Source organism: Lygodium microphyllum, chromosome 19 (genome assembly GCF_053477565.2).
Source record: "Lygodium microphyllum isolate KBCC chromosome 19, Lygodium_microphyllum_v1.1.10, whole genome shotgun sequence".
NCBI classification, from domain to species: Eukaryota; Viridiplantae; Streptophyta; class Polypodiopsida; order Schizaeales; family Lygodiaceae; genus Lygodium; species Lygodium microphyllum.
The window spans coordinates 136,594,808-136,603,309 of NC_141153.1; positions in this window are offsets into that span (position 1 = coordinate 136,594,808).

The window sequence follows — 8,502 nt, forward strand, 5'->3', positions numbered from 1 at the left end:
TAGGTCCACTAATATATTGTGACTGCTACTGTGAATTCTGTGCAGCATTACCATTTTGTGCATCTACATTATCAATCACATTTACTGGTTTATACCAGCTACTCATCTCATCAAAAACAACATCTCTGCTCACTGTAAATTTACGAATAAAAGGGTTATAGCATCTATACCCTTTCTGCTGCAGAGAGTAACCAATAAAGATGCACTTCTCAGCTTTTGGATCCAACTTGGATCTCAACTCATCTGGCACATGAACATAGGCAATGCAACCAAAAATTTTCAAATGAGAAATATCTGGTTTCCTACCAATATACCTCTCTTCTGGAGTCATGCCATGTATTGCTGCAGTGGGAGTCATGTTCATTATGTAGACTGTTGTAGCAACTGCCTCAGCCTAGTGAAAATCTGGCAGGTCTTTTTCATTGAGCATGGCATGAGATACCTCTCCAATATGCCTGTTTTTTCTTTTTGCAATTCCATTTTGCTGTGGGGTATGACTACATGAATATTTTTGCTTTATGCCATGCTCCTGCAAGAACCTTGCAAACTCATTTGAGAGGTACTCTCCCCCTCCATCTGACCTTAGGCATTTTATTTGCAGGCCTGTTTCTTTTTCAACCATTGCTTTAAGAGTTTTAAAATGCCCAAAAACTTCACTTTTCTTTTTCATAAAATACACCCAAAATTTTCTACTATAATCATGAATAAAAGTGACAAAATAATGACAGCCTCCAATAGATGCAGCTTTAGTAGTCCACACATTAGAGTGGATTAATTCCAATGGCTTCTTACTCTCTTGAGCATGTCTAGGAAATGGTTTCCTTGCCTGTTTTCCAAAATGACAGGTTTCACATACCTTATGTATTTCTGCAACCTTGAGTTTAGGCAATCGTGCTTTTGGGCTTGCATTGATTTAAGTCGATGTACATTAACATGACCAATGCGTTTATGCCAGATATCAATATCTGCAACTACATTGGTCCCATGTGCAAACATTGCTGCACTCAATTCAAGCATGTCTGCATCCAACGTAAACATTCTACCCTTCTTCTTTCCTTTTGCTATCAAGCGACCTTTATTTTTCATAATCTCAACAAAGCATCCAAGAGGATTAAATCTGACTTGCAAGCCCTGCTCAACCATTTGACCAACAGAAACCAGGTTCTTGGTGATATTCGGGACATGAAATACGTCCGAGAGGTATTTCTTTTTCCCATCCTGCATAGACAAAGGAATTTTTTCAATCTGTACAATAGGATATTCAGTATCATCACCAGTCTCCACAAATCCTGGTTTTTCCATTTTCCTTGCATCGTGCATCCATTCTACATGACCTGTCATGTGGTTTGATGCACCTGAGTCAACATACCACACATCATTGCTTTCTTCTGCACTTGTCATAGAATTGTTCATGTGCTGCACCTAAACAAATGGTCATTTCTGTCATCACCCTCTCTACTAGAAGATGCATAATTCCCTTGTTGCAATTTTCCATTCATGATGTCATTCTGCTTTTTATAACAATCTTTAGCCATATGACCCATTTTACCACAGTAGTAGCATTCAACATTGTTGTTTGCATTTTGGCCTTTTTGCCATCCACCACGACCTCTTTGGCTCCCCCTACCTCTAGAGTTACCACGTCCTCCTCCATAGGACTGGTTTTCTTGAGTTTGCTATATATTCTAATTTCTACCACGGCCTCCAGATCGGCCTCCTCTACCTCTGCCTCTACCTCTTCCAGCATTTGAGTAGAAGATAGCTTCTTTTGAAGTTCCTCCTGAAGAAGATGCACCACCATTTCTCTGCTCCTCAGAAATTAGAAGAGCAATCAACTCCTCAAAATCAGGAAATCTTTCACGGACGGAAATGGATGTTCGTAACTGTGCATAATCCTTTCCTAGACCATTCAAGGTCACAGAAACTAAATCATCATCTTCCACTGGCAACCCAATGGAAGCAAGTGCATCTGCAATCTTCTTCATCTTCATGTGATAGTCATTGATGCTCATACTTTCTCTTTGCACATTGTGCAACTCTTGCTTGAGCTACATTTTCCTGGCTTGCGTATTTGTGCTATACATTTTTGACAAAGTATCCCATGCCTCCTTTGGCGTACTTGCATCCTAAATATGCACAATCATAGAGTCTGAAAAACTGATAGATAGCCAGTACATAACTTTTCTAGCTCTCTCATGCCATCCTTTAAATCCTGCATTTGTTGTTGATTGGGAACATCAGGAAGAACTGGTTCTTCTCCATTTCCTGCAACAAATTCCCAATATCCTTTTCCCATAAGGAGATTCATCATTCTAAACTTCCATGCTTGGAAGTTATTCTTATCAAGCTTTTCAGTGACAATCTGTGAAAGAGAATCAGACGCCATTACAGAACATTGCAAAAAATTATGTCACTGCAAAAAACACAGCTTCAGCCTCACAAGGGCAAATCTGCAAAACTGACGAAAGTGGTATTTGACCACACAGTCACTTCCTAGTGACGATTTTGCATCAATAGGCAACAAGGATGATTCTGTAACTCCCAATGTCTCTGCTCACAGGCATACGATGCAATTTCTATGGTAACTTTTCACCGACCTGTAGAATAGTGGTCGCACAGCAAAAAACAGGGCCTTTTCCTGAGTGCGTGTGGAAAACTTCCGCCTCCAAAATAGGCCCCGAAATGGCCTCGAATAAAAAAAACAGGGCAACTCAATCTGAGACAATGCACTCTTGCACTTTCCAGCTGTGCTACCTGCAAAGACTTGCTCCCAAACTCGAAAAATGAAAGCAACACTAGTCCTCTTACCAGAACACCATGAACTTGGTTTGATTTCTTGAGCTCCTTACCATGAACCAGGCTCTGATACCATGTCAAGATTGTGGGAGAGAAGGAAGGAGTCTCACTTGTAGCTTTCTCACTTACACAATAAGGGAATACACACAAAGGTGGAGGCTGAAAATAGTTTTTCTCTTCTGAGTTGTGTAAGCCAAAAAGAACACACTTATACAGAGAAATAGAAGAACCCTATATATGGGTCTCAAACCAAACTCAACTAACTAAGGTGGCATACTAACTGAGCCACAAACTAGAGTAGATAAGGATAGCTGTCATCTAGCTATTATTCATGGGCGGTGTACCAACCGCATCTAGCTCGATATCTCAACATTGACCAAGGAAGAGAAAGCAAGTCGCATTGCTCTCTTGCAAGAGTACATGGACGTCCTTGCTTGGTCTCTCAATGAGCTAAAAGGGGTAGATCCAAGTGTCATAACTCATAATATCACCATGACCCTCAATGCAACGCTGGTCAACAAGCATCAACCATACCCTATGAATCCCAAGCATGCTCATAGTGTCAAGGAAGAAATTGACAAATTACTAAGGGTAGGATTCATTTCAGAGATTGAGCACATAGACTAGGTGTCTCGCCCATCATGATCGTACTGAAGAAGAATGGAAAGATTAGAGTGTGTGTCAACTACAAGAGGGTAAACACTACTACCAAGAGGAACAATTATCCATTTCCATACAATGAGCACATGCTCGAGAGAATGGTAGGCAAAGAGGCTCATGTGTATAATATTTAGAGGCTCATGTGTACAACAACTACTTTTCAGAGGGTACACTTGCACCTGATTGTACCCTACTACTTTTTAGGTGTACTTTCATGTGTACTTTCATCAAGGTACACTTTCAGGTGCAAGTGTACACATGAGCCTCTAAAAAGTAGAAGGTTTAAGATACAATCAGGCTCAAGTGTACACCTACTACTTTTCAGAGGCTCATGTGTACAATATTCAAAGACATGCTTAGGAAGGAGTTAGAGATCTTCGTTGATGAATTGTGTGTTCACTTCAACTAGAAGGAACACTTAGAAAAACTCTGTCTTTGAACTATGTAGATTATATCATCTCTCATTGAACCCCTTAATGTGCCAGTTCTAGGGGTAAAGCATGGATGCATCCTAGGGCAAGTGGCATCCAAGAATGGCATTGCCACTGACTTCTCAAAAGTAAGGATTATTATATCAATCTTCCTTGGCTCATGCAAAAGTAAACACAGTAACCATGCGCAGAATGCTCTTAACCCCTTAACCATAATCCTAGGAAGAATTCTTCTTCTTTCCACCAACGGAGGGGGTAAGGTGGAAACAAGAACAAAACTCAAAAGCAAATGGAAACAAATCAAATCCAGTTTATGATTAAGAAAAAGAGTCACAAAATTTGGGATGTATGGACTGCTTGAGGGAGAAGTTTAATGCTATAATTTAGCATTTCAATTCCACAAGCATGTGATTTTTTTTTGCAAATAATTATTGTGAAAAGCACTAATGGTGAACATGGCTTCATGATAGGTACCCGGCATGGCAGGCTAAGAGAAAGCCAGCAAGTTGCCATTTTTTGAAGAGGAGCAGGCAAAATATGGCCTTTCCATGGAAACAAGGGCCTTTAATCGTCTTGAACTTGGAGACTATGAGAAGTGTGTGGAGTTCCTCTAGACCTTTGGTAGAAACCGTGGCACTGTCACTGTGCGAGAAGAAGAAGAAACCTGTCGAGTCTAGATCGAGTTGACTCTAGAGTTGGTGGAAAAAGCATTAGGCCTAGCCAATAAGGTGGAAAGGAGACCAAAGAGAGATGTGTATGCCATGCTAGGAATGAACAAGGTAATGGTCCACACAAATGATGGCATCAACTTGGTAGACATCCCCAACTCCGAGATCCACCAGCAACAGGCCAAAATGATGCATGCATTGTTCTTTATCCATAGATACAACACTAAATAATGAGCCGAATCAATGTGCCTATGCTGGAGAGCATTGCAGCAAGATCCTTTGACAAAGTGAACCTAAATGGCTTCATGAGAAAGACCATTGAGTCTTCAACAAAAGCGTGAGACAAGCAAGAGGAGAGTCCCCTGCCACCAAAGCAAAAAGAAAAGCGTCATCCTCAAAAGCCTCTACCATCGGCTTTGGTGTGGTCTTGGTAGCCATAATAAGGGAAGCACTAGGGGAAGGACAGGGTGAAGAAGAGGGAGTTGGAGAAACACCAAAGCGGTCACCTCCTCACCATGAATAATAGCCACACTCCATTGAAAGGACAATGAGCGAGGATGAGGAAGAAGAACGAGAAATGTAAAGTAGCTAGCAAAAACTCAAAAAACCAAAGCAGAAGGACTCACAAGAGAAGGCCGAGGAGAAAAGCAATAAAAAAGAAAAATAGACTTGCAAAAATTCGAAAGAGAGTCTAAGAAGAATAGGGAAGAGATAAAGAAAAAAGAAAAGGAGTTGAAAAGAAAGGAAGACGAAGACATGGCTTTGGCAACATGTCTATCTGTAGAGCAGCTATGCAGACGAGTTGGGTGCCATGAGCTCATCTAGAGATGAGGGCTCAAGCTCCACTCGTGATATGCCAGGGTGACCGTTGTGCATTTATGTCACCGACTTGTCAGTTGTTGCAGATGCGGTTGGTACACCGCCCATGAATAATAGCTAGATGACAGCTATCCTTATCTACTCTAGTTCGTGGCTCAGTTAGTATGCCACCTTAGTTAGTTGAGTTTGGTTTGAGACCCATGTATATGGTTCTTCTATTTCTATGTACTTGAGTTCTTTTTGGCTTACACAACTAAGAAGAGGAAAACTGTTTTTAGCCTCCACCTGTGTGTGTATTCTCCCATTGTGCAAGCAAGAAAGCTACAAGTGAAACTCCTTCCTTCTCTCCCACAATCTTGACAGACACACCCCTTAGGGAGCGCGCATCCTTCTCTTGCAGGTTGTTTTAACTCAGTCGGGGTCTACCATTGCATAGACCTTGGAACCCCGTGTTTTTCCACAATTATGGAGCCCCGGTTGTGACAGTCATCGCCAATGCCAATTCCAATTGGGTAACAAAGGCCGAGCACCTTCATGAAGATCAAAGCCATCCGAAACCTCTCCAAATCACCCAGAATCAACACCCCATCATGTCTCTTTCCCAGTAGCACCATCTTTATCATGGTCATCTACCCACCAATTCCACTTAGCACCACTCCCAACATTGCTGCTGCTCCCCACCCCAGTGCCATGGGACTGGCACTCTGCTAGGAGGGGGTAATATTTACCATAGCATAGAGGAATGGAAAATGGAGCAGAAGTGCGGAAAAAATGGAAGCCAGGAAATTCGAATGATTTAAATGATGGTGTCGCCTCGGAAAAAAAAAGAGTAAAAGCATGCCATTAGATATGAAGGCTCTTTCAAATCTTTGTAAAAAGAGCACTCACTCTTGTGCAAATTGTATGCAGTAGTGGGAACAGGATGAGTGGGAACGGTGGAAAATAGGAAAAGAGGGCCTAGGCTAATGGTCGGCCATGTAAAAAAAGTGTAGATGACCACCCAAAAGGTAGAGCATGTATATAAAGTTCAAAAGAGAATGAGAAGCCCATTCTTGGGTGTGGCTAAAGCTTCTTCTTCCTCTTCTCTTACTTCTTACCTTCTTGCTTGTGCTTGAGTGAGGGATTGTGGGAGTGTAAGGGAGTGAGGAAGTGAGTGTGTGAGAGTGAGGGATCGTGGAGAAGAAGCTCCCCATCTTCTCTCTTCATCTTTCCTTCCCTTCTTCTCTTCTCTCGTCTCACGCGGCTATGGAGGATAGAGCTTGAGGGAGAGGGCTTGAGATTGCTTGAACTTGCCACAAGGATCATGGAGCTACCGGAGTGTGAGAGAGAGGAGGGAACTCAATCGAGCATCAAGGTAAGCTCACTACACCCGCAAGGTAGGCATTGCGCGTCGGCTATGTGAGAGGTAGCCATGGCCACTCGACTTAAAACGCTTGATCAATAAGCAGTCCGTAGGTCTCGGGGTAGAGCTTCGTAGCTCCCCTACATGCACACAGGGCCTTGAGAGTAGGCTTGTAGATGCCACTGCAACCCATGTGGGTCTTGAGGAGAAACTAAGCTATCTACTCCAAGTAGGCTTGACCCCACAAGAAGCTGATGGACTAGGGTTCACTAAGGGGGCACAACAAGAAGACCAGCAAGGAGAAGGGGCTAGCATAAGCTTTGACGTGGGACCTCAAGAAGAAGAACTCGTCCTATAACCTCTTTTCCCATGCCCAGAAGAACAATGGGGGTAGGTAGAAACCTCTATTGAAAGAAAAGCAGAGATTAAAAGGAAGAGGCAATAGATAGTGGAGCAAGCAAGGCGCAGATTGAATGCCAAGCCAGTAGTGGTGCCAACCGCACCCATCCCACCAAGCCAGGACGATGGCCCAACAAGCTTCAATGCCAAACTTGTGATTTGGGAGCAATAGGAGACCGCTAATAGAAGGCCCTTCAACCTTAATTTTTGATTACTTGTGCAGAGGACTACAAGTCAAGGTGGTGAAAGAGGTCATTGTTGAGATGGCAAGCTCAACACATGTGGACATGGATGATGGACCGCCTGGTTAGATGGGTCCACACGTCTACACTTAGCACGTCGGTGGTCATTATGCATCTCACATGGCCACTGACTCATTACTTATTATATTCAGGTTGTTACACCTATTTACAGCTGGCATAGTTATAGCGCCAGTCGACTAGTGTAGTCGATTATGCATTGTTTGACTTAGTAGGCCACTTTCCTTTTATGTTGTATCTTATCTATACTTTGTGTACATTGTGAAGTGTGTGGTAGAAGAAGAAGAAATCAGCAAGAAAACGTTTTGGCCTCCATCTCTCTTCTTGTCTCTTGAGTGAGCTTCTCCTTGTGCATTCTGTGTGTGTTCGGCGCAGCATCTTGAGCAACCCCCTCCACCACGCGATTCTTGACATGGTATCAGAGCCGCACCACTGAGAGAGTCTGATTTCGAAGGTTGAAGCAAAGGAGAAGAAGCAAGGTTCGAGCAAGCAAGCCACGGGTAAGAAGCTCTCCCATCCTTCAACTCTTTCTCTTCGATAGTGCCTGTGGAGGCACTGGAAGCAGGGCAGAGCAAAAATCTCAGATTGCAGTGAGATTTGGTGTGCGCGAAGAGCGCTATGTATTCTGCAGGTAAGCCCTTTAGGGCTTGCGGGCCCCGCAGTTATTTTGGGCATCTGAGGCCGTTTCAGGGCCCGTTTTAGAGCCGCAAGGTTGCAGACAGCAGTTTCAGGGTACGCTGTGACTTCGACTGTATTGACCGAAAGTGGGTACGCAGGTTACAGATTTCAGATCTGTAAGTTCAAAGGTGTTTACCAGTGAGTCAACACAAGGTTTATCTGCAAACTGGTTGCAGATTGCATGTATTATTGAGCAGACAGTGAAAAAGGCTGTCTGGTGTATTGCTGTGCACTACAGGTCGAGGGTTGCAGAAGATTTGCTTGCTGTTTGGTATTATTCTTGTGATAATGGCAGAGAATAGTGGAAGCCCCATCATTGAGAAGCTCGACAAGAACAACTACCCTTCATGGAAGTTCCGTGTCACGAACTTTCTTATTGGAAAAGGCCTCTACGAGTTCGTTTCAGGTGAAGAAAAGGAGCCGGAGGTGAGTGATCCTCCAACTGCAGA